Source organism: Phascolarctos cinereus, unplaced genomic scaffold, assembly GCF_003287225.1.
Source record: "Phascolarctos cinereus isolate Bilbo 61053 unplaced genomic scaffold, phaCin_HiC Scaffold_726;HRSCAF=1367, whole genome shotgun sequence".
NCBI classification, from domain to species: domain Eukaryota; kingdom Metazoa; phylum Chordata; class Mammalia; order Diprotodontia; family Phascolarctidae; genus Phascolarctos; species Phascolarctos cinereus.
The window spans coordinates 302,497,828-302,522,185 of record NW_027556098.1 but is presented as its reverse complement, the minus strand read 5'-3'; the positions used below and the strand labels follow the sequence as shown (position 1 = coordinate 302,522,185).

The 24,358-nt window shown below is 40.0% G+C and overlaps 1 long non-coding RNA gene and 1 pseudogene across 2 annotated transcripts in view; one reads left to right on the top strand and one right to left on the bottom strand.

The window, feature by feature from the left end:
- Window positions 1-24,358, top strand: part of LOC110210705 (uncharacterized) — a 44,478-nt gene that overhangs the window by 14,701 nt on the left and 5,419 nt on the right. For both annotated transcript variants that reach the window (XR_002325154.2, XR_013487759.1), the window contains 4 exons: window positions 3,123-3,264; window positions 6,287-8,123; window positions 9,671-9,800; window positions 24,054-24,202. This is a non-coding gene — a long non-coding RNA (uncharacterized LOC110210705). The remainder of the gene's footprint in view (window positions 1-3,122; window positions 3,265-6,286; window positions 8,124-9,670; window positions 9,801-24,053; window positions 24,203-24,358) is intronic.
- LOC110210704 (rho GTPase-activating protein 20 pseudogene) lies at window positions 3,259-6,473 on the bottom strand (annotated as a pseudogene).

Below are 24,358 nucleotides of genomic sequence, written 5' to 3'. Positions count from 1 at the left end.
CTTTCCTCATCAGCCCCCACCAACTCTAAAAGGAAAGGTTCTAAAGGCCTGCCTCATATGTTTTCACTTCCCCTTCCCCATTCTCTTTACTTGCATTGATTTTCAAGTCTGGGGACAAGAAGGACTAGGATGGTAAAGCCTTTTTCTCACAGTGACCTTAGCTGCATATCCAAGACGGGATATGACACCAACGTGCTGCTGGTGGCATGGGATTTTGTTGTTCATCCTTTCTCCTTGAAGAGGACCCATGACATCATGGAAGGAGCATGGACTTGGGGTTTGAGAATCCTTGTTCCAATCACAGCTCTTAGAGTTCCTGGCTATGTCACCTTGGCAGACTGTTTTCCCTTTATGAACCTCAGTTTCCTCATATGTAAAACGGAGATGATAATACTGGCATCAGCTTTCCCCTCGAATTGTTTTGTTAGTCAAATAAGGTAAACTACAAAGAGTGCTTTGCAAACAAAACTCGACATAGATGGCAATGCACAGTGGCAAAGTTGAACTAACTCTGGATTTGGAGTGAGAGGACCTGGATTAAAAATGCTGACTCTGTCACATGTTACCTCTGTGTCACTTAACTCTTGTTATTGTCATTTAAAGTCTTTAAGGAGTGTAGATTGAACTGTCTTTTCTTTCAGTCTTCATACATACAATAATATATGCAGAGAGTTTTATCCAGGGCTGCAAAAATCCGCATGCTCACATTATTACCGAGTGACGTAAGTATACGTGGATGACCTGTGGTATTATCAAAAATCAGTAATGCTTTAAATTTGATTTTGTTGTCTTTAAAATCTTTCTCAACAAACATCTGGGCTAAAAGAACTTGAAAATCAGTTTTCAGATCAGCTCTAATCCCCCATGTTTTCTTAATGTGACCACCAAGGCAGGGTTATTTTCTAGTGACTGTTGCCAAGTCCTGTCAGTTTTGCCTTCAAAGTATTTCTGTCCTCTGACTCCTCCTCTCCTCTGACTGCTACCATTCTGGTATAGGTCCTTACCACTTCCCTCCTGGACTAGTGCAGAAGCCTTCAGTTTAGTCTCCTCACCTCAAGCCTCTCTCCTCTCTAGCTAACAAAGCTATCTTCCAGAAGCACTGGTCTGAGTATGTCATCCTTCCTTCCCCCATTCGGTAAACTCCAGCGGCTAGCGATGACCTCCGGGATGAAAAGCAAAATCCTTTGTTTGGCTTTTAGGGCGCTTCATAACTTGGTCGCTTCCTACCTTTCCCGCCTTCTTACACTTTATTCCCCTCTTTGTACATCATGATGTGGTAACATTGGCTCCTTTGCTATTCCCTGCACCACTGTCCATCTCCACACTGCATTTTCACTGGTTATTCTCCTCCTGGAATGCTCTTCCCTGTACATCCACACCTCCTGGCTTCTCTGGCTTCCTTGAAGTCTCAGCTAAAACCCCACCTTCTGCAAGAAAAGAAGCCTTTCCCAATCCTTCCTAATGTTAATGACTTCTAATTTTACCTCCAATTTACCCTGTAAATCTCTTATTTGTACATAGTTGTTTGCATGTTGTCTCTCCCTCCCCACCCCCAACCCTCCCTTTTAGCATGTGAGCTTCTGGAGGACTGTTTTTGCCTTTCTCTGTATCCCCAGTTCTTAGCACAATTGTTTGTGCTGTTTCTTTCCTTATGAATTAATATTTTGAATTTGTTTAAGTAAGCACTGCATAAATGCTTTTTAACTGATGTGACTGCTGTCTTTGACTTTGCAGAATATTGTTTTTTTTTAATACGCAGCATGGACTTCATACATATCTCTCATCAGTGCCTTTACAACCAGACAACTTTAAAAGTTAGCAGAGTTTCTGAAAGTTCAAAAATACACATTTATTCCATAACATATGGTAGTAAAATTTTTCAAGATATATTATACAAACTCAGAGCATCTTAGATAAAGCATCAGTTTAATACATCATAAGTTGACAGTATAATAAAATGTGTGTTCTGCCTGTGAATCATACAGTGGGACACTTTACAGTCATATTAACAAACGATTCACATTTAAACATCAAGAGAAGAGCTAAGGAAGTACAAGTTAATTTATACCCAGTAGGAATGATTACTGATAAGACTTGGCACCTAACAGTATTTCCTTCTATACTGTAAATCAGGTTGTTGGATTTTGTCTGTTTTGTAAGAAATGGAAAAAATTGGAATTGTGGAACCAAAGTTTTCATAAGTAGAGAGCAGTTTTTTTCCAGGAGGATATTACAAGCCCCAATCACCACATCCCCATCCACATCTTTTTAGAGTAGCATATCCTTATGGCAATAGAAGCCTCTGGTAATTTGAACAGACATCACAATAACTATACCACAGTAGACATACACCCAGAGACACTTATGAGGCTTAGTGTAAGTGGTCCTAGGGCAAAATTGGCACGTAGTCTTTGATTGAAATGGCCAGTGTACTTATAGTTAATAGTAAAGGATTTTTGTTACCTTAGAGAAAATTCTGTTCTGCCATTGAAAAATACAGTCTGTGTAAGAGAATATGTCTGATAGTAAATAGCAGAGGAAGAGGTGCTTGACTTGAGAGTTTCCCCTTAACTGGATGGAGAAAGATCATGGGAAATGGCTAGTTCCTGGGCAAACAGTGTGTGTGGTGGTAGAACAGAGTGACAAAATGAATTCAGTGCAATTTTCCTTCCCACCACCTCTTATATGCGTGACCAGAGAGCCTGTCAATGGGAAGGGCACGTCGTAAGGCTGAAGGGTTGAACCCTGTAGAAAACTATGGAGGCAGTTCCATTTTAGAGTCTGAGTTTCAAGGGGCGGGGGGTGGGAGAATCTTTTTATATGAGTAAATGTTCCTGTTGGATGGCCAAACTAGGTAATGAGGCTGCCAGCTGAGGAGAATCATGAGTGACTATTCCAGGGGAAGCCAAGTGCCGAAGGATGTAGTGGTGAGCCAGGTGCAAAATAACAAAGACCAAACTTTCCTTTTCCATAAATTTGAGGTGGTCAGGATGCAGAAAACTTGTGGGAATGAGAAAGGGAGAGGCACAATTACTGTCAGAAAAGCAGGGTGTGCCTGCCTTCCCACCACCTATTATAGGTGTTTGTTCTGTTCCTTCCAACCTCCTCATCTTTGCTTTCAGAGACCCCATATACCCTGAGAAGCAGGAATTGGGATGGAACAGCTGTTTTTGGGCCAAGGTTTTGGACAGCCTGGGAAGAGATAAGCCAGAGGCACCAACATCTTTGGGACTCTGAGTGAATGATTAAGACCACGTGTGCCAGGTGAGCAGGACCACAGCCATACATCAGCTTCAGGTATTGGTTCAAGCAGATGCCATGAGTGGTTGCACTTTTGAGTTACAAAGGAGAAGATACCCATTTGATGAAACAGGTGTTGATTGGGCGCCCATTATGGTGCAAGGCACTAACCTTGCTGGGAATCCGGGGTGGGGGGCGGAGGGGCAGCTACAGTGAAGACCCCCACCGCCGTTCTTGAGGAACCCACAGTACAGGCATAGGGAGAACAGAAGAACCTGAAGACCCACCAGCCATGAAGAGATTTCAAGAAAGTGGTCTGTTGGGGAGGAGATGAACGCAAGGCCATGGAAGACAGGAGTTCCTCTCCTTGATGCCTGGCCTATGAAGAGCCATTGCAGTTGCTGATGGGTACCAGTCTTTCTCCTCACAACTCCTGTCTTTTGGGGTCTTTGTGAATTCTCAAGATACTCTCTTTTTCCTAATCTAACTTGCACAAAACCTGAGTGCAGCCTGGAACCTTGCTTTTAGGAAGAAAACAATGGAAGCGACCAAAAAATAAATAAAATATCTTAATGAAGTGCAAAGTAGTATTTTTATGACAAAAGCATTTTCACGGTAAGTATCTTAACATCGAACTTTTGTGTACTTGGAGGGGTTATTTATATACATTTTTCCCCCCTTTCAGTGGGAGGGTATGGGTTCAAAACCTGGCTCTGCCTTTTATTATCTGTGTGACATGGGTAAGTCTCACTTAATGTCTCTGGGTCTTTGACTAATCTATACAAAGAGAAGACTCGAGTAGATACAGAAGACTCGAGTACATACAGAATTCCTTTTAGCTAGAGATACTTTGACCCCGTAGTGAAAGACGATGACCAGAGACCTTAGCTGGTACTGGCCTCATGGTGCCTGGATAGCCACTGCTCCCCTGGATTTTCTTCAGTTGCAGATATTCCTGTACCCTCAATGCAAACATCTTATGGAATGATGAGTGGCTCCTGCCTGGTTCCCACCTAGCTTAATTTGATGCTCCATGACATTAGTCTTGGGCTACTGGTCACAAGATGTTGACATAAGACTTCCCTCAACAGTGTGGCTCTTCCTTCAGTATGATATGAATATTTCAGAATGTGCATAAATAGGGACTCATCTCACTAATTATAAAAGAGAAGAACTACCCAAACACCCCAGTGACCCAATTTTGGAATACAGAGGAAAAACACATTACTTCTCCCTCCCCCACAAAGGCCTTTAATGCCTCTCAAAAAATCCTTCTATTATGCTAAAAGTAAACTGGGGTTGTCCTTAGGCAGCCTACGCCATGCATCTGATTAAGGAATGTATGCCTCTTTTAAGTTAATGAACCATCCATTCCAGTGGGTTTCACTGTCTTACTTTGGTTAAATGTCTTTAGTTCTATGTTCTAGCCCCTCAGTGCAAGCTGCTGCAGAGTCTGGACACCCAGCATTGGGGTCTGGGTTCAGTATGCTCCCTAGTGTCAAAGAGCCGCTGAGTGGAGGATTCTCGAGGAATTGAGCACCAGGAGAACACTGGCTGTCCTTCACCACTTCCTTGGTTGGCTTCATATGGAGTTTCAAGCTTTTATCCACTGCACTGATTAGTGAGCCACCACGATCCTCAGAATCCTGGCAGACATAGGTGTTACACAGGTCATCTGTTTCTACAGCACTGAGTAGGTTGGAGGTTCTCAGGGGTGCATCCCACCTGACTGTCTTGGAGCAGACTGGCTTGTGAGACTTCAGAAGAACATATTGGGTGCTCCAAGGCTCCTTTTATGGAATTTGCTTTCTTTCTGTCTCGTCTAGGGGCCTTTGTCTTCTTTTTGAGGGACCAGTTTTTCAACGTGTTCCATTTCCTTAACCACATACTAGGCTGAAGAGTTAAGGACTGCATTTGAGAAGACCATTCTACACTGTCTTTCTTTAATAGAAAGTTGGTGGGTGCTGGTTGATCCTACGAAAGGGTTGACTATCCCAGAAAAAGGGCTGCAGAAGACTGGAGAGAGTTCTCCCTGTTTCCTTAGGGTTGAAAAAGTACAGTCAACTGATGAAGAGGTTTCTGTGGGAAGAGACTGAATGCTGAGAAGTCTGGGGAAAAGCGCTGACATGAGAGGTCACCAACGAACCCGATGGCAAAGTGCCTGGTGATGACAAACTAGAATAGCTAGTTCTTGAGTAAACTTTTAACCGTGATGGAGTAACAGGCAACATGTTTTCTGCATTTTGATTTGAGGCATTACTCTTACCCACCTCAGTCCCCATAATGAAACTCTGATTAATCAGTTTTTTGACCTTCTACTTGCAAAGAGTGGTGGCGCTTGAGATAATCCTCATCTCCAAGAGAGAGGCTAACATCACAGCTTGTCTTGTGTATGTTCATTGGAGAAACCCCCGTAGGATAAGTGAGCTTGTAGTCTAGGTAGTCTGTGTTTGGCTCTGAGCAGCACCTGTGCTTTTGCAGACTTCTGAGTCCAAGGGTTGTGTTTGATGGGGAGTATCCAGAGTGATGAGGGCCAAGGGTCTGGCTTTTAGAATGATCTTGCAATGAAATGTTACTGGGATGCCACAGAAGTGGCCACAGGTTTGGATTTGAAGGGAGGTCTTCACTGGAGTACCTCCATGCCTAAGAAGGCTTTTTCCCTCATGTTTTGGTTTGTGGAATCTTTCTTCTCCCCTTCAGTCTGAGTGACTAAGCCCTTCTTGTGAGGGCTGGGGCTGTTTGTGACTATCTTCATCTCGGTGGGAGAGAATAGCATCACAGGTGGACTTGTGGAGCTTCTTCTGATAGAACTCCCTGAGATAGGTAAGCTTGGAAGCCAGATAGTGTATACTGGGCTCAGAACAATGCTTGTGTCTCCTCCAGTTTTTCAGAGAATACTGCAGCTGTGGAGAAGTAACCAAGTGTGTTGTGCCAAGTGGCACGTTCTTGGAGCAGTAGTGTGCTGAACCCTTACTGCAGGATGCCACCGGCATACTCAGTGGCTTGGATTTAGAACGGTGCTTCAGTTGAATTTCTTCATTTTTAGGTGGTCCAAGTCAATCTCACTCAGAGTGAAAACGCCGTCTGAGTCAGGTTGGTCCAAATCACAGTCACTCAGTATTAAGTCTCTGTGTTACAGCTTACCTGACCCAGCTTTTTTAGCAGATCCTGCAAGGAGTCAGCTCATTTTCTAAGCTGTCATAAGAAGAGTCATTCATTTGGAAGCCAGACATACATCTTCTTATTTGATTTTTGTTTCCTGAAGCACTTTCCAAACTTTTTCTCAGAAGGGTAACTTAAAATCTTTTGCATTTTAGTTGAAGAATTAGGACATTTTGGTATTATTTTGGCAGACACCCCTCTAGCCCTCTGCCTATTTGAGCTTTTGATTAAATGGGTTTGCCTCTTAACAAGATTTTCTCAGTGTAAAAAATGAGTCATAAGGCAAAGAAAAAATAGAAAACAGAAGGTTGATCATGCCAGAAGTGTCTAGGCCCTGCCTATGTCATCTCAACCTTTTGAAGGAGATGTTAACAGGTAAATATGTCCAGCCAAGCTTTATGGGGAAATGGTAACTGGGGGTGTAGGCAAAACTATCCTGTGGTTTTATTAGCTCAAGAAGGACCTTGGAGAGAATCTCGTTAAGATACTTCATTTTACAGATGAAACTAAGGTGCAGAGAGAATGAATGAATCATCTTAGGTCACAGAGCATATGAATGTCCTATACAAGATTAATGAGAAGCTAGGTCTACAGACTCAAATTCAGTGCTTTTCCTGACATATCATGCTGCTTACCTACTTCTCCCTTGCGAAAAGAAAAGATAAACAGGCCCTGCCATTAATAACTCCTTTGGGGGAGGGCTATGTCTTCTAGTTTTCATGTATACTCCTGAACACCACCTCAGTAGGAACATAACTGGTGAATAAATTAAGGGTCTTCTGAAAATGTTGGTGGTCTGGGCTTCCCTCAGTCCCATCCTAGTTTCCCCTGCCTTTGTCTAGTGTTTGGCCCCTTTGGAAGTCTCAGAGCCACTATGCTTTCAGCAGCTTGCAATCCCCCTTGATGGAAGGGCAGCTGGCTGATATAAGGTTATTTTTTTGGGAAAAAAATACAATGATTCGTGATAACCGAGGCATTGTCTCTGTCACAACTGGCTGAAGTGTCTCTCAAGAAGTGATTTCTTCCCCAAATATCCTCCCATAATTTTAGATAATAAATTGGACAAGGAGAGAGATCTATAGAAAAAGCAAGAAGGAGATGGCGTTTTTCGTAGTCTGTGCACCTTGTTTGACATATGCCTTCCCAATCTCACAAAAATGCACAGAGTAGGAAAAAAAGGAACAGTACATGTATCTTGCATTAAAGCAGTTTAGGCTTGATATAGCAAGAAGCTTACTCATACTTACTGCTGTATGGAAGTGTAGTGAGTTGTCTTCGGAGACAATGGGTTTCATCTTACCAGAGGTCTTTGAGCAAAAACTAAATAAACTTGTCAGGGAGGAGTCTTTTTCTAGTATAGGTTGGCACTGAGGTCTCTACTGACTCAGAGATTCTGTGATCTTTTGGTGATGCTAAGCAATGTTGGCAAATGTGGACTATATAACATAATGAAGATTTTTCTTTCAAAAGCCAAATTATGTCAAAACCATGGCAATGATGAATCTTTAAAAATATTTCATGAAATTATTTAATATCTTTTAAAGTGCTAACAACATAAAGAAGGATTTACATATGTCTCAACAATTCATTCAGAAATTTGGGTATGTGTTACAGGATGGATTGCAAACCCACCAGTGAAGTTAGTACCATAATTCCCACCGAAATATGAAGAAGGCATTTCTGGATGAACTGAAAGCTGAAAACATCAAAGCATTTTTATAGTAAGCATATTTTTAAAAATTAATATTCAGCATGTTATTGATTGGAATAGTTCTTTCTAGAAATGTCCCTATCTTGAATTACTGATTTAAAAAGAAACTTGTCATTTAAATGCTTGCATACGTGTTGAATTATCTTGTAATGGTGTGATATCTTGCCTGGCTAGGAAATACTATTAGTTGTATTTCATGATTTTTACCTTTCTGTGCTTCTGTTTGAGAACTCAATGGAGCACAGTTTGATGATGGGTTGAAACAAAATGGCAGTAAGGATGGGAGATGGAGATACTTTATCACAAAAAAATAGAGACTTATTCAGTGTGATAGGTGAAAAGAATGCTAGATTTGGAATTGGAGGACCTGGGTGTGAATCCCTGCTCTTTCATTTACTATGTGTTTGACTTTGGGCAAGATGTTTAACCTTTCTGGGCCTTGGCTTCCTTCTCTATAACATACTAGTTACCCTCTAAATCATCCTCTGCTTAGAAAGCACTGATGTCTTTAGTATTTTGAAAAATTAATGATATAACATTCTTGCTATAAATAAATAGCATTATTATAGATTACCAAATTAGGAGGGTGTGTGTGTGTGTGTGTGTGTGTGTGTGTGTGTGTGTGTGTGTTATGTTGTTACCCACCCACTCCTACAATGTAAGCACCTTAAGAGCAAAGATTACTTTTTGGCTTATCCTCAGTATCTAACACAGAACATTGAATATGGCAGGTACTTTATAAATATTTATTAAATTAAAATGGATATGTGATTATATATGTATACGTAAGTAAAATATTTGAAGTAGGAACCAAATTAATCAACGTGCTTGGAGAAAATTAGTTTGGCTGTACTATACAGGTTGCATTGGAGATGAGAGAGACTAGAGAAAGGGAGCCAAGTTTAAAGGGCTGTTTTAGTAAAAGATATTATAAAAACAAGATTTTTTTTTGTAAGGTTAAGAAAAATCCAACATGAGAAACATGCCCTCCTCCCTTTTAAAATCATGTAATTCATTTTGACACATTTAATCATCCTCTGACCGGGTAGAATGAGATATTGATAAAGAACCTTTTTTTCATGTTTTCTTCCTACAGGTATTTTCATTTTCTTGTTACTAGTTGAATTTAAGTATTGTAAAACTTAATTGTGCAGAGTTCTATTGGAAAAAGTTAACTAATGTAAAAAAATAGCATGTGGTTTACTTTTATGTGTATGTCTTGTTTCCCCTTTAAATTGTAAGCTCTGTGATGACACTTACCCTGTATTGAATTTTTTTCTAAATTCTCCCCAACTTTAACACAGTACCTTTTACATAGTAATAATTCAACAACTGTTTCTTCAAATAGAAAATATTGGTAGAAAAAATGGCTGAGTATTTTTTTTTCATTCCTCATTCTCATCCATTGTTGAGAAAAGTATCCTACCATTTAAAAATTCTAAATCAGAAACCTTTCATGGGAAACTTTAGGGGAAACATTTAACTTTAACTTTAGGGAAACATTTTATTTCTTTTAGTGTATAGGAGATCAATCAATTCAATCTTTGTCCTTTGTAGGGGCATGTGAAAGAACATTGGCTTGTTCCACCTATCACCTTATCTTTGAAGACCATGTATTTGAAAAGTTAGAAGCAGTTATTGATGAGGAGAATGACATGCTTGATCTGGCCTATGGACTAACATACACGTAAGATTTTGGGACTATTATAGGTCTGAATAAAAGTTAAGGGGGTATAAAATCATTTATTTCCAAGGCTAGACACATGAAAATAAGATCTCTTTCACCTAACCCATTATACTTACAGTTTAAGTAGGATGATGCTATACATTTGGCATTTCTGTTGGCTAAATTAGAATCAAATTTATTTGTTAATGGTTATCAGTTTTAGATTTCTTAGTATGGTAAATTTTCATTAATTGAAGTCATTTATTTGGAGTTTTGTGATAATTTATTTTGACTGGATTTATATACATACAGACATACAGACATAGATATGTACACATACACAGAAATACACACACATATTGTATTATGCTTTCTGTCTACTTATATCTGTATATAAGTGTACAGTATAGAATGAACAAAGTAATGGGGCAAATTTGAACTGAGAGAGTACTTATGACTTTTTAAGGAACATGCTGATAACTGTAAGTAATTTTTATCTGTTCAAAAATCTCTATCACACAACACTTTATCAGCAAAGTTATTTTTCATTTCAGTCAGAATTGTAGTTCTACAAAGTTTTAGGATGCATATCGTTAATGAAGTTTTACATAATGTTTATATATGTGACTGTATTCATAGATCACCTTTTTTCAAAGAAAAATTAGGAATAGATGTGGTACAAAGAAACAATTTAAAGAAAGAACATCTTAATCCCTTCTTGTTAGGAAGTGAGACAAGATCACTGGTTAACAGTGGGAATCATCTTTTTTCTTTAGGATTTCAAAAAAAAAGCAGTGCTCCTATGGTTGTTATATCCTCTATGTCTTCAGAAGCCATAATAACCACCAAATCTTTCTTCTATAAGCAAAATATTTAGAGAATACTGAAGCCATGGTGCTAAGTTGTTTCTGAATATTTTCTAATTCACATAGTAATAAGTAATTCCCAATCATCTCTGCCTGGGCAAGACCCAGTTATCATGAGAGTGCTTCAGCAGGTCAGATAGCAGTGCCCAGGTGTCTGAAGGACACAGTGACAGGGAAGAATGCTGCTAACCTCTGAAGATGCAATCCCTCAGACTAAAGGTAGGTTGGTCAATTGTTTTAGAGGGGGTGGTACACTCAAAATTCTAAATTGATTTTAGAATTGTACCAATTCTCAATTCCAACAACAGTGTGTTAGTGTGTCCACCTTTTTGCAGCCTTTTGGATATTGATTATTTCTGTTAAAGACAGCATCTTTCATTCCTGTTCAATTACTTCTTGGTTCTGTCATCATTCCAGCTTAGGGAAATCTTTTTGAATATTAGTTTGCCATTCATTGTATTAGTCTCTTGCTCCCAGCTTTGTGTCATCTGCCATTGGGTAAGCTGGCTTAGGCTTTCATCCATATCATTGGTACAGGCCAGCCAGGCCTAAGTCAGTGAGAAAATCCATTAGAGTAAGGCACAGAGTGGAATAAAAGAGCCAGGGAAAATATCCCTCGGGAAAACCCAAATACAGCCTCTGGTTGATGTGATTGACTGGGAAAGTGAACACAGGCAGAAGGCAGAGAGTAAGAGCTGGATGTGCTTTAGGAAAAATAAGGGAACCTAGCAGGTAACGCAATCGTACTGAGTGAAATGAAGTTTGTGGTAAACCAGAGGCCCAAAGAAACAGATCTGCAAAAGTTGGAAGAAAAGATCCAGTGGGAAAAATAACCCCCAAATATTTCCCTGTCTCTGCCACTCTCTTTCCTCATTAGCCCCCACCAACTCTAAAAGGAAAGGTTCTGAAGCCCTGCCTCATACATTTTCACTTCCCCTTCCCATTCTCTTTACTTGCATTGATTTTCAAGTCTGGAGACAAAAGGGACTAGGATGGTAAACCTTTTTCTCACAGTGACCTTAGCTGCATATCCAAGACGGGATATGACACCAACGTGCCACTGTTGGCATGGGATTTTGTTGTTCATCCTTTCTCCTTGAAGAGGACCCATGACATCATGGAAGGAGCATGGACTTGGGGTTTGAGAATCCTCGTTCAGATCTCAGCTCTTAGAGTCACTGGCTATGTCATCTTGGCAGGCTTTTTTACCTTTATGAACCTCAGTTTCCTCATATGTAAAATGGAGATGATAATACTGGCATCACCTTTCCCCTAGAATTGTTTTGTCAGTCAAATAAGCTAAACTACGAAGAGTGCTTTGCAAACAAAACTTGACATAGATGGCAATGTACAGTGGCAAAGTTGAAATAACTCTGGATTTGGAGTGAGAGGACTTGGATCAAAATCCTGGCTCTGTCACTTAACCTTATCTGTATGTAGCACCTATAGGGTACCACCCAGCTCATATGTAGATTGCTTCCCCCCACACATACCCCCTAGGTTCACGGTACTTAGTTGGTCTACATTTGCTCAAAACCACAGTTCGCATGACCCCCCCAAAAAATGTATTTCCTGTTACTAGTCATCCAGAGGGTGCAGTTAATTCAAAGCAAAGGCATTTAAATATAGTTTTTAAAAAGTAGAGCTAGATCTTGATTAGTGTAGATAATGAAACTGTGAAGGGTTCCTACATTATTGAAATTCCCACTGTTCAAAGTTATAAATTATATGTGAAGTATAGCAATGAGTTCTGACCAAATGGAAATATGAAATTAAAATTATTAAAAATAAGTTGTGTATCTCTTTATTAATATAATACAACAGCAAAGGATAAGGAAAATTTATTTCTGCTCCAAGTTTACTACAAAGTAATAGTTATGAAAAACAAAATTATAAAAATATTTAAAATTACTGAATATCATAACTACAGATAAGCCTATATTGATGACATAATAAAACATTATTATTTAAAATATTTTAGCAGGGCAGATTCAACAATCTTTTCTTTTAGTCTTCATACATACAACAATAGATGCAGAGAGCTTTATCCTGGGCTCCAAGAATCTGCATGCTCACATTATTACAAAGTGATGTAAGTCTATGTGGATGACCTGGAGCATTATCTCAAATCAGTAATGCCTTAAATTTTATGTTGTTGTTCTTAAAATATTTTTCAACAAACATCTGGGCTAAAGAAACTTGAAAATCAGTTTTCAAATCAGTTCTAGTCCCCCATGTTTTCTTATGTAACTACCGAAGACAAGAAGTGATCAATGGCTGTAATACCTCTGAGAAAGTGAGAATTTTGAGACTGATAAAGAAGCATTAGTTTTTCTTTATGATCCTCTTATGCATTATCTGCTAAAAAAAAGTAGATACTTTAAATTCCAGTTGAGGTTTTTCTTTCTTTGCAATATAAGTTCCAGAAGTTATACTTTTCTAGTATTTCTCTTTCATCTAAAAATTTATTGATCAGTCTATCCACTTTTTCAATTATTTTCTTTAAGAATCAGGATATTTGGCTCATGCATCCTCATCTGCCTTGGATGCCTCCCTGGTATTTTTACCATTGGGCAACTGAAGTGGCAGTGGTTAGAGCACAGGCCTGGAGTCAGAATGACTCATCTTCCTGAGTTCAAATCCAGCCTCACACACTTCCTGGCTTTGGGACTGTGGCCAAGTCACTTAAACTTAATCCTGTTTGCCTTAGTTTACTTATCAGTAAAATTAGCTGGAAAAGGAAACATGGCAAACCACTCAGTATCTTTGTCAAGAAAACCTCAAATGGGGTCATGAAGAGTTGGACACATCTGAAAAACAACTAGAAAACAACAACTGCATTCAGTTTTTCAATTGTTCAAGCAGTTAAACCAACCAACATTTGCAGTAAGTTTCTTCATAGTCTCCTTCTTTTAGATTTTCTTTAACTGCCTTAAATAAATTAGAAATTTTGTCTGAATGTCTGCTGTGCTGAGAGGAATTCGTATTTCGTTGTAATCTTCCATGTAGCTTACAGATGCTCCATTTCTTGCATTGTGACACTTTTGTCATTTGTAGTTGTTTGTAAATAATGAAAAGCTGATACAACTTTGCCTTTTTTTATTTCATCTTTTTAAATGTTTTTATAATATTCCATACAGCAGATTGAGTCATTCCATCTCATCCTGTTATAGTGTTGTCATGACCACATTCATGCTATTTAATTACATCAGATTTTTGTTCTGATGTAATAACAGAGCCTCTTCTTTTTTTGCACTGGTAATGTTTCCATCTGAACTATTCTTTCTTTTTTCCAGTTTATTAAAGTCTTCAAAAAATTTAATACAGCTGTTGGTGATATGGTAGACAGCAGCGTAACACATCTACATGTGGTAATAAACATGTGCTACAGTTACCCAAAAATAACATTCAGAGATTTTCTAGGTATAAAGTGAAAGATTTATTATGTTCTCGTGAGAAGCGGGCCTGCTTCATACGTAGTCCGAGCGAAGCGAAGCGAGGCGAGGCACAAAGGTCAGAACAAAGGTTATATAGTCCTAATGCAGAGACACCCACCCACCACTGGCTGTAAATTCCCATTGGACAGGAATTTCAGCCTTACAATCTAAAACGCGAAAATCTACCCCAGAAACAAGGAATCTCATTATAATACTACCAATCCTAGCTGTTTTATCCTTATTTAGCATTAGCCATTACCTAATAACTAATGTAACAGTACAGATCATGTGTTTTCTAGGAACTTGAAACTTGGGCCTATTCATGCTAGCGTAACCAACCTTGAGTTTGTAACAGTCTACAAAACTTTTACACTCAGTCCATCTGAGAGATCTCACACTGTTTACATTGTCTCACTCAGTCCCTCCACTTTTATCTTACTGAGAGCTCTTCAAAATTTTGTAACATCATCTCACACACTTTATCTAACTCTCCTTCATTCCTGTCAGGATCATCCTGTTCTGATGCTGCAATAGGTACCCAATCCTGTCCCTGCAAAAGCAACATTCTAGTATTATCAGAGACAGTAGGAATCATTTTAGCAATGCTATCTTTTACTAACTTAGTAACTAATTGAATTATACAAGGTATGCATATAGGAAGTAAAATAATCCCACTAAAAGCTATTAGCACAAACCACATGAGTTGTTTCCACCTACCCCCAAACCAGGACCACCAAGTGGTGTTAAAGGGAGTTGGCCATGTTTGAACCGGGACATGGGCCAATTTTCTAATTTCTTAATATTTTTGACTGCCTGTGCTACATCATCTAGTTTTATACAACATGTTGACAAATTCAGTTTCCCACATAAACCTCCTTCTTCAGCTAACAAATAATCCAATGCTAGTCTATGTTGCAGAATAGCCTCCCGGCTCTGCTCGGCATAAGTTGCAAGTAAATCAGTAGTTTTGGTAGCCTGATTAGTTATAATTTCTACAACAGCCTGTAACCTAATTAATCTATTTAATAAATAAATCGGGGTCCTGTATCCCCAACTTCCATCTTATGCCCAGGTTGCTGGTCCATATTCTTTTATTATCCTTTCTGGGGTCAACCATCCCCCAACCATTAGCATTTCCTGTAGATGCTATTGATGAATCAGTTGACCTCCGATCTGTTTCAAGGTCATCATGTAGTTGTATCCCTAACTGCTTCCCTTCTTGTCCTGGTAAGAAAAAGAATTTAGGTCTCACTAATCCAATATAACAATTTCCAGTCCAGTCTGTTGGAAGGTGTGTATGAGCAGTTAAACCACATATCCAATGATGGCCTTTTAAAGCTGGTTGTTTTTTTACTGAAAATTTGACTCACATTTCCTCTTGATGGATAATATTGAATATCCCTGTCTCCCAGTGGTCCCCTTTGGAACCGTATATGGTCCCCATCTTTATAAATACATTTCCATAGCTGTTTATTTTTTTTTCAGTTACAATTTTCCACCCCTGGATCTGAATTAGTACGATCCTCCTTGTTCCAAAATTTCCTAAAATATCCAGACCATGTTTGATTTCTCCATGCCCAATCATAATAAGGAAGCCTCAGTTTCCCATTAATACTATTATCATAGATTTAGTTGTTCTAAGTCACCAATTTCCTGGGAAAGATTGCAGCTTAAATGAGGATTCCCTCATGCCAATACATATCTGCAGGTTGTGCGGTAATTAGTACCAGTAAGGTACCGTGCACTCTTACATGATATCCATGTCCCATTAGTGCATTTAATATGAGTGGCATTCCATCTACCTTGATATAGGGAACAGTCAACTTCAAAGTAACCAATCTGGCAGGAATAAGTATACTCACATGTACTCATCCCCAGTTGCTTTCCCCTACCCTTTTGATTAATACAATACTTCCATTTAATTGATTCAACTAGGGGCCAGGAATGTTCTTCAGTCTCAGCCCAAAAGCCTGTTTGATTATTAACCTCTGATCTGTTATTTAAGATCCAGGCCGGACTTAAGGGCACGGGTCCCATGGCCATTGCTCAAGCTGTTGAGGCCCCCCCCAAATCCAACAGTTCTTAAGGTTAAATATTTCCCCTACTTTTTGCATAAGTTGTATAAATTGATTCTCTTGTGGAAACAGTACAGGGATAGGTGCAGCAGTAACAGTCACTATAAGAAATGAAAGAAGTTTAAGGATCATGATATGGGCCCATAGGAGGCAGTCTCCTTCATAGATATAGTTTGAGGTCCTCTCGTTTTTCAGCAGTCAATTCAGATGAAGGAGGCACCACTGGTCCTTTTACTCTGGTGTGATGGGTCCAACCCTGCTTCTGGGTGTGAACTGCAGTATCAGATGTTAAAAGTACCTGAAAGGGCCCATCCCAATTCGGGTTAATTTTTCATCTTTCCAAGATCAAACATACCCAATCACCTACTTGTAGTTTATGAACAGGAAACCCTAGAGGGGGAGTTTGAGCAATTAGTCCCTTTAAAATTCAAGTTACACAATCCGGGGAGGCTGAAACCAGTGTGCACACAAACCTAAGAAGTATAGAAAGTTGATCCTAGTTTACAATAGGTGAACATAAGGTCAGCCAGGTTGACTTGGAGTTGGGAAGTGATGAATTTGAATCTTACTTTAGGCACTTACTTGCTGTGTGACTCTGGGTACTTAATCCACTCAGCCTCAGTTTACTCATCTGTAAACTAGAGAGTTAAAAACTAATGCCCAGGGGCAACTAGGTGGGCAGTGGATAGAGCTCCAGCCTTGGAGTCAGGAGAACCTGAGTTCAAATCTGACATCAAGACATTTGACACTTACTAGCTGTGTGATCCCCGAAAAGTCACTTAACCCTGATTGCCTCACCAAAAAGCTAAAAAAAAACCCCAAAAACCTAATACCCAATCACAGAATTGTTTTGAAGATCAAATAAGATAATTTACATAGAGTGTTTTGTAAACCTTAAAGTGCTACATAAGTTGTTTAGATATCATAAGCTAGAGTAAGCTTACTAAATGCCAGTTGATGGATGGGCTGAGATCATAGGTCATATAGACCCTTAGCAAAGGAGTCATATGTTACCTGGTAATTTTGGGGGGAATTAATCTCTTAGTCTTGCTACTCAGACCAGAGAGGGAAACCCTACTGAAGGAGAATATAATGTCAAGAAAGGAGCTTTTCAGGCAAATATACCATCACCAGATAAAGTCAGCATGTGGCCTGAGTCAGGAGACCTGGCCTAGAGTCCAGACTTCTTCCACTGTTTCATCTCTCTGGATCTCAGTGTCTTCCTAGTAAAATGAATGGGGGGAGGAGGGGTCTAGAAGGTCTCCAGATGGGTCTTCTAGCTCTAACCTATGATTTTATGTGATTTCCTTAGACTTTTGGCAAACACTGGGAGGAGGAGTGGGGAAAAAAATGACTGTAAAGGACCAAGGATTATAACACATTTCCATCTTCTTCCTAACTCTTGTTTATGTTGTTCTTTAAATTTTGCAAAGTTCTTTTCCGTGAGTAACCCCGTGCATCAGAGGCTCTCACGTGACACAAAGGTATGCTTTCTCTAGCTTGTTGCCCCCATCCAGATAGTCTGCAAACTTCACTCAGTGTGTTGTGGCCAACTCCCTTTGCAGGCACAGGGCTCACCAGGCTCAGAGAACAAATAGGTTAATTTGCAGACCAAAGCAAATGAATAGGGATCATTTAGACTTCAGGGAAAATAGTGACACCTGCTTATAGGCAACCATCCCCAGAGGCCCATAAAGCCTCATTCATTTAAGTCATGTGGCAGACTCCCAGTCTAGAAGCAACTCTGGGTTGACTCTCATAGTGATTCCCCATATGGATCTCCTCTTTAGAGTCTCATGGGGCCCCCATCCACAATTCCTTTGGTTGCCTGCAGAGTGTACCTCTTCACTCTGCCTGCAACTATGTACAGTTTCTACTTTCCATTTTTACCTCCCACTGCAGTTTTTCCTCACTCTACCTGCAGTTCCCCAGTAGATAATGGTTCTCCTCTGCTCCTCTCAGTTGATGGCATTAGTCAGATTTCAGTCCAGTAGGTTATGTGCAACATTCCAGACAAAGGAATAAGAAGGGAATGAGCATTTATTAAATGCATATTAAATACTATCTACCAGGCACTGTGCTAAACACTTTACAAAATTATCTCATTTGATTCTCTTAACAGCCCTATAAGGTAAACAGCCTTATGATCTCCATTTTACAGATGGGGAAACTGAGGTAGAAAGAGGCTAAGTGACTTGCCCCAGGTCACATAGCTAGTAAGTGTCTAAGGTCAGATTTGAACGAAGGTCTTCTTGACTCCAGGCCCAGTGCTCTGTCCATTGAGCCACCTAGTAAGGACCCCCTTGTCTTAGAGACACTTGGCCTGCCTCTGTCCAGTTCTGAATACACTCCCAGACAAGGAGCACTTCTTAAGTTTTCTTTGATTTGTTGCCAGCACTTCTCCTAAACTCCAGCTTTTGTGCTTCTGACTGGGCACACACTTCCACAATCTGACTTAGAGCTTCCTAATGATTCTTCAGCCTCATTATCAGATTGGGTCAGGTGACTCCCCAATCTGATGTCTTCTCTATCGCAGCATGGATGTTTCCTGCCAATGTCAGGGTCTCTCACACACCTCGAGGCTTGGCAGAGCCCTTCATTTTGTCTCTTTCTCAGTCATTTGGGCTCAAAAATCTCTATGGAGATAGATAGAAAGCATTCAAATGACCTAGGGCTTCCTCCTCAGTCTCCAGGGTGATAGGACTGGAAAGAGTTAAGCACTCCTGATGTCCACAGTGAGTCCTGGAAAGAATGAAATTTTAACCTTCTTCTTAGCAGTTTTGTGATGGTAACTATTGTTTCCATATAGATGCTGCTGCTCAGCCATATAAAGAAAATACTTTGGAATGGGGAGGAGGGGGAGCTGCATAATCAGTTTCTGGCTTCTTCATTTCTTGGATGACAGGACCCTGATGAACACTGGTCTTCAAAGTCAGGATTGTGTACTCCCTAGGAATTATTGTATGTTTCCAAAGGGCATGTGATCCATTCAGAGGAAGGAAGGAAGCATTTATGTGCCAAGCACTTTACAAATATTATCTTATTTGAACTGCATAATAATGCTGGGAAGTAGATGTTGTGATCTCCATTTTACAGATGGAAAAACTAGTGGCCAGAGATTGTGATTGACCTAGGGTCACATAGCTAGGAAGTGTCTGAGATAGGATTTGAACTCTGGTCTTCCTGACTCCAGGGTCCAGCTCTCTATCCACTGTACCATCTAGTTCTTTACGTGTGTGTGTGTGTGTATAAGTAAGTATGTACATAGTGGAGCCATGTTACTTTCTGACACAATAAATTCCAGACTAGGATCTAATATTACTTTACCTTTTTCTCAGTCTTTTAAATTTCTATTTGTGTGTAAGTATAATGACCTTTCTGGGCTACCCCTCCCTTAATAATACTTGCCCTGGGGAGTTGAGTCCTCAGGGATGTGACAACTATAACAGGTTCAAGGTTACTATTTGGCCAGTAGTCACAATTAGCTCAAAGCCAAGGCATTTACAAAGATGGCATGGTAATGGCAGTAGCTACAAAATACCTCCACCCCCAAATCCTGAGGTTAAATCTCTCCCACAGATACATACAACATTCATGAGAAGATTTTTTAGAAACTTAGATTTAGAAGATTTTTAGGAACTTTAAGGGTATACCAGTAGATAGGCACACACATATAGTACACAGATGGCTAAGACAATTAATTCCTCTGGAACTGCAGGCCCCTGATGTCCTTTTTCTTCCTGTGAAGTCATTCTACTATTTCCCTCTGAATGTAGCATCTCTTTGGGGGGAGGAGACAGAGGTCACCCAGAAGGGGTCCCTGGTTTGGCTCCTCCCATGGCTTGATTTGACTTCTAGGGCTGATTCTTCTTGTAATCCATAGTCAGTTCCCTTTTCTGCTGCCTGAGATCTCACTCACTGAAGTTTCTTCCTAACTCAAATGATGATTTTCTATGTCTATGTCTCCATAAGAAATATGTCTTTGCTTCTTTATAAATGCATCTGAATTGTTCCTTGAACTTTCTCAAATTGTATCTCAGGAAAGGCAGGCTTGGGGGGTGATCAATCACCACATAACCGATGGCCAGCTACTTTACCAATTAAATAGGAGGATTTAGTAGAATTTCTTCACATTTTTTAAAAAAGACAAATAAACACATCTTTGCACTTCATTAGCATATTAACATCTTTGTTATCTGTTCCCTTACTTTCTGTGATTGCATCTTTTCATCAAGAGTACTTGAATGTCCTCTATTTCACTGAATGTCCATTTCCCCCCCTAAAGGATTATACTCCGTTTTGCTGGATAGGTCATTCTTGGTCGTAATCCTAGCTCCTTTTACCTGCAGAATAATCATATTCCAAGCCCTGTGGTCCCTTAATGTAGAAGCTGCTAACTCTTGTGTTATCCTGATTGTGTTTCCACAATACTTGAATTGTTTCTTTCTGGCTGCTTGCAGTCTTTTCTTCTTGACCTGGGAACTCTGGAATTTGGCTACTATATTCTTAGGAGTTTTCCTTTGGGGATCTCTTTCAGGAGGGGTTCTGTGGATTCTTTTCAATTTCTATTTTGCCCTCTGGTTCTAAAATATCAAGGCACTTTTCCTTGATAATTTCTTGAAAGATGATTTCTAGGCTCTTTTTTTGATCATGGCATTCAGGTAGTCCAATAATTTTTAAATTATCTCTCCTGGATCTATTTTCCAGGTCAGTTGTTTCTCCAGTGAGATTTTTCACATCGTTTTCTATTTTTTCATTCTTTTGGTTTTATTTTACAATGTCTAGATTTCTCATAAATTCACTAGCTTCCAATTGCTCTGTTCTAATTTTTAAGGAAGTAGTTTCTTCAGTGAGCTTTCGGACTTCCTTTTCCATTTGCCCAGTTCTGCTTTTTAAGTCATTCTTCTCCTCATTGGCTTTTTGGACCTCTTTTGCCATTTGGGTTAGGCAATTTTTTTTTAATATAAATTTATTTATTTTTAGTTTTCAATATTCACTTCCAACAAGTTTTTGAGTTCCAAATTTCTCACCCCTCCCCCCATCCCAAGATGGCATGCATTCTGAATACCCCTTCCCCTGGTCTGCCTTCTCTTCTATCTCTCCCCCCTCCCTTCTCTTATCCCCTTCCCCTTCTATTTTCCTGTACAGCAGGATAGACTTCTGTAACCCATTTCCTGTATTTCTTATTTCCCAGTTGCATGTGAAAACATTTTTTTTAAAACATGTGTGTTTAAAACTTTGAGTTCCAAATTTTCTCCCTTCCTCCCTCCCCACCCACCCTCATTGAAAAGGCAAGCAACTCAATATAGGTTGTACATGTGCAGTTATGCAAAACACTTCCTTAGTAAACATGTTGTGAAAAACTAACTCTGTTTCCCTTAATCCTATCCTGCCCTCCCATCTATTCTATTCTTTCTTTTGACCCTGTCCCTCCTCAGAAGTATTTGCTTCTGATTACCCTCTTTCCCAATCTGCTCTCCTCTCTATCATCCCCCTGCTCTCTTGTCCCCTTCTCCCCCTATTTTCCTGTAGGGTAAGACAGATTTCCATACCCAATTGAATGTGTATGTTATTCTCTCCTTAAGCCAAATTCTATGGGAATAAGATTCCCTCATTCCCTTTCACCTTCCCCTGTTTCCCCTCCACTGTGACAGACTTTTCTGTTTTTTTGTGAGATAATTTACCCCATTCTACTCTCCCTTTCTTCTCCGAGTATAGTCCTCCCTCATCCCTTAATTTTATTCTCCAGATATAACCCCTTAATCTTCAACTCACCCTGTGCCATCTATCTATCTATCTATATATACATACATACAATTTTTTTCCTTCAACTACCCTAATACTGACAAAGTTCTCATGAGTTACGAATATCATCTTTCCATGCAGGAATGTAAACAGTTCAATCTTAATAAGTCTCTTATGATTTCTCTTTCATGTTTACCTCTTCATATTCCACTGAAGTCCTGTATTTGAAAGTCAAATTTTCTGTTTAGCTCTGGTCTTTTCATCAGGAATGCTTGAAAGTCCTCTATTTCATTGAATGACCATTTTTTCCCCTGAAGGATTATACTCAGTTTTGCTGGGTAGGTGATTCTTGGTTGTAATCCTATCTCCTTTGCCCTCCACAATATTATATTCCATGCCCTGCGGTCCTTTCATGTAGAAGCTCCTAAATCTTGTGTTATCCTGATTGTGTTTCCACAGTACTTGAATTGTTTCCTTCTGGCAGCTTGTAATATTTTCTCCTTGACCTGGGAACTCTGAAATTTGGCTATAATATTCCTAGGAGTTTTCCTTTGGGGATCTCTTTCAGGAGGAGATCTGTGGATTCTTTCAATTTCTATTTTGCCCTCCGGTTCTATTATATCAGGGCAGTTTTCCTTCATAATTTCTTGAAAGATGATGTCTAGGCTCTTTTTTGGAACATGGCTTTCAGATAGTCCAATAATTTTGAAATTCTCTCTCCTGGATCTATTTTCCAGGTCAGTTGTTTTTCCAATGAGATATTTCACATTGTTTTCTAATTTTTCATTCTTTTGGATTTGTTTTACAGTGTCTTGATTTCTCATAAAGTCACTGTCTTCCAATTGCTCTATTCTAATTTTTAAGGAAGTATTTTCTTCAGTAATCTTTTGGACTTCCTTTTCCATTTGGCCAATTTTGCCTTTTAGGGCATTTTTCTCCTCATTGGCTTTTTGGACCTCTTTTGCCATTTGGGTTAGGCTATTTTTTAAGGTGTTATTTTCTTCAGTATTTTTTTGGGTCTCCTTTAGCAAGCTGTTGACTTGTTTTTCATGATTTTCTTTCATCACTCTCATTTCTCTTTCCAGTTTTTCCTCTGCTTCCCTTACTTGCTTCTCAAAATACCTTTTGAGCTCTTCCAAGGCCTGGGACTGATTCATATTTTTCTTGGAGGCTTTGGATTTAAGAGCTTTGATTTTGTTGTCTTCTTCTGGTTGTATATTTTGATCTTCTTTTTCACCAAAATAGGATAATATAGTCTGACTCTTTTTGTGCTGCTTGCTCATGATCCCAGCCAATTACTTGAGTTTTAAACTCTTTGTTAAGGTAAGAGTCTGCTTCCAATGTGGGGAGTGTACTGTCCCAAGCTTCAAGGGTTTGTGTAGCTGTTTTCAGAGATACTTGTAGGGACCTGTAAATTTTCAGTTCTTCCAAGGTGGTATAAGGGGCAAGGTGTTTACTCCTTTCCTGGCCTGTGACCACAAGTATTCCTTTCTGTCCCATAACTGTGAGGAGAGGTTCCTCTCCACAGCCACTCCAAGCTCCACCACGCCAGTGCTCCTCCTCACCCTAGCACCACCGCCCAGAACTGTGACCCAGATCCACACACAGGCAAAGCAAGAGATTCCTGCCTCAGCACTGGCAAAGAGATCCCTGCAATCCCTCTCTGATCAGCCACTGGATTCCCCCTCAGTCTGTGGGCCAGAAGCTCGGGAAGCAGCTGCCCCCCCCCCCCAGGGCCACGCTCTTGGGGAATGGAGCTGAAACCCCGCTGTAGAGGGCCAGCTTTGGGGAGTTGGAGGGTTAGGCCAGCCCGGGTCTTACCTGCAGCTTGTACTAAGCCTGACAGCTGTGAAACTCAGGATGTCTGCTCACCACCCCCTTGTTCTGTCTCTTGAAAACAGGATGCAGGAAGGGAGGAAACGGACGGGGTACAGGACAGGACGCAGGAAAGAATGTAACAGACAAGGTACAAGGAAGTTAGGAAATCACCTAATTAGATTTGTACTTTTCATGAATAACAATGTTACTATTGCTTGATCCAGTACTATATAAGCCTGAGCCCTCAGATTAATTAACAGAGTTTGTTCTTCACTGCTCTCACCTGGCCTGTGATTCTTTCTCTCTTCACACTCTGCTGGCATCATACCACAGCCGGGGACGCAGGCACTCCCGGCATTTGGCAGCGGAACAGGGACCTGAAAGGAAGGCTTCCCCCGGCAGAGTGGCCCTGGACAAGGTGGGCTGTTTAGCCAACAGCCCTAGAAAAGGAGCTCCGGTCGTCAAGAAAAGACGCTAACAAGGTAGGGCGATAATTTTCCTATACAGTTCTTTATTTTCACCAGGTTAAACGGGGATTAAAAAGAAACCGGAATGCCGCTTGTCGGGATCTCTTAAAGCGAAAGTGAACATCAGAACGGGACTGCTGCTTACCGAGGTCTCTTAAAGCGAAAGTGAGC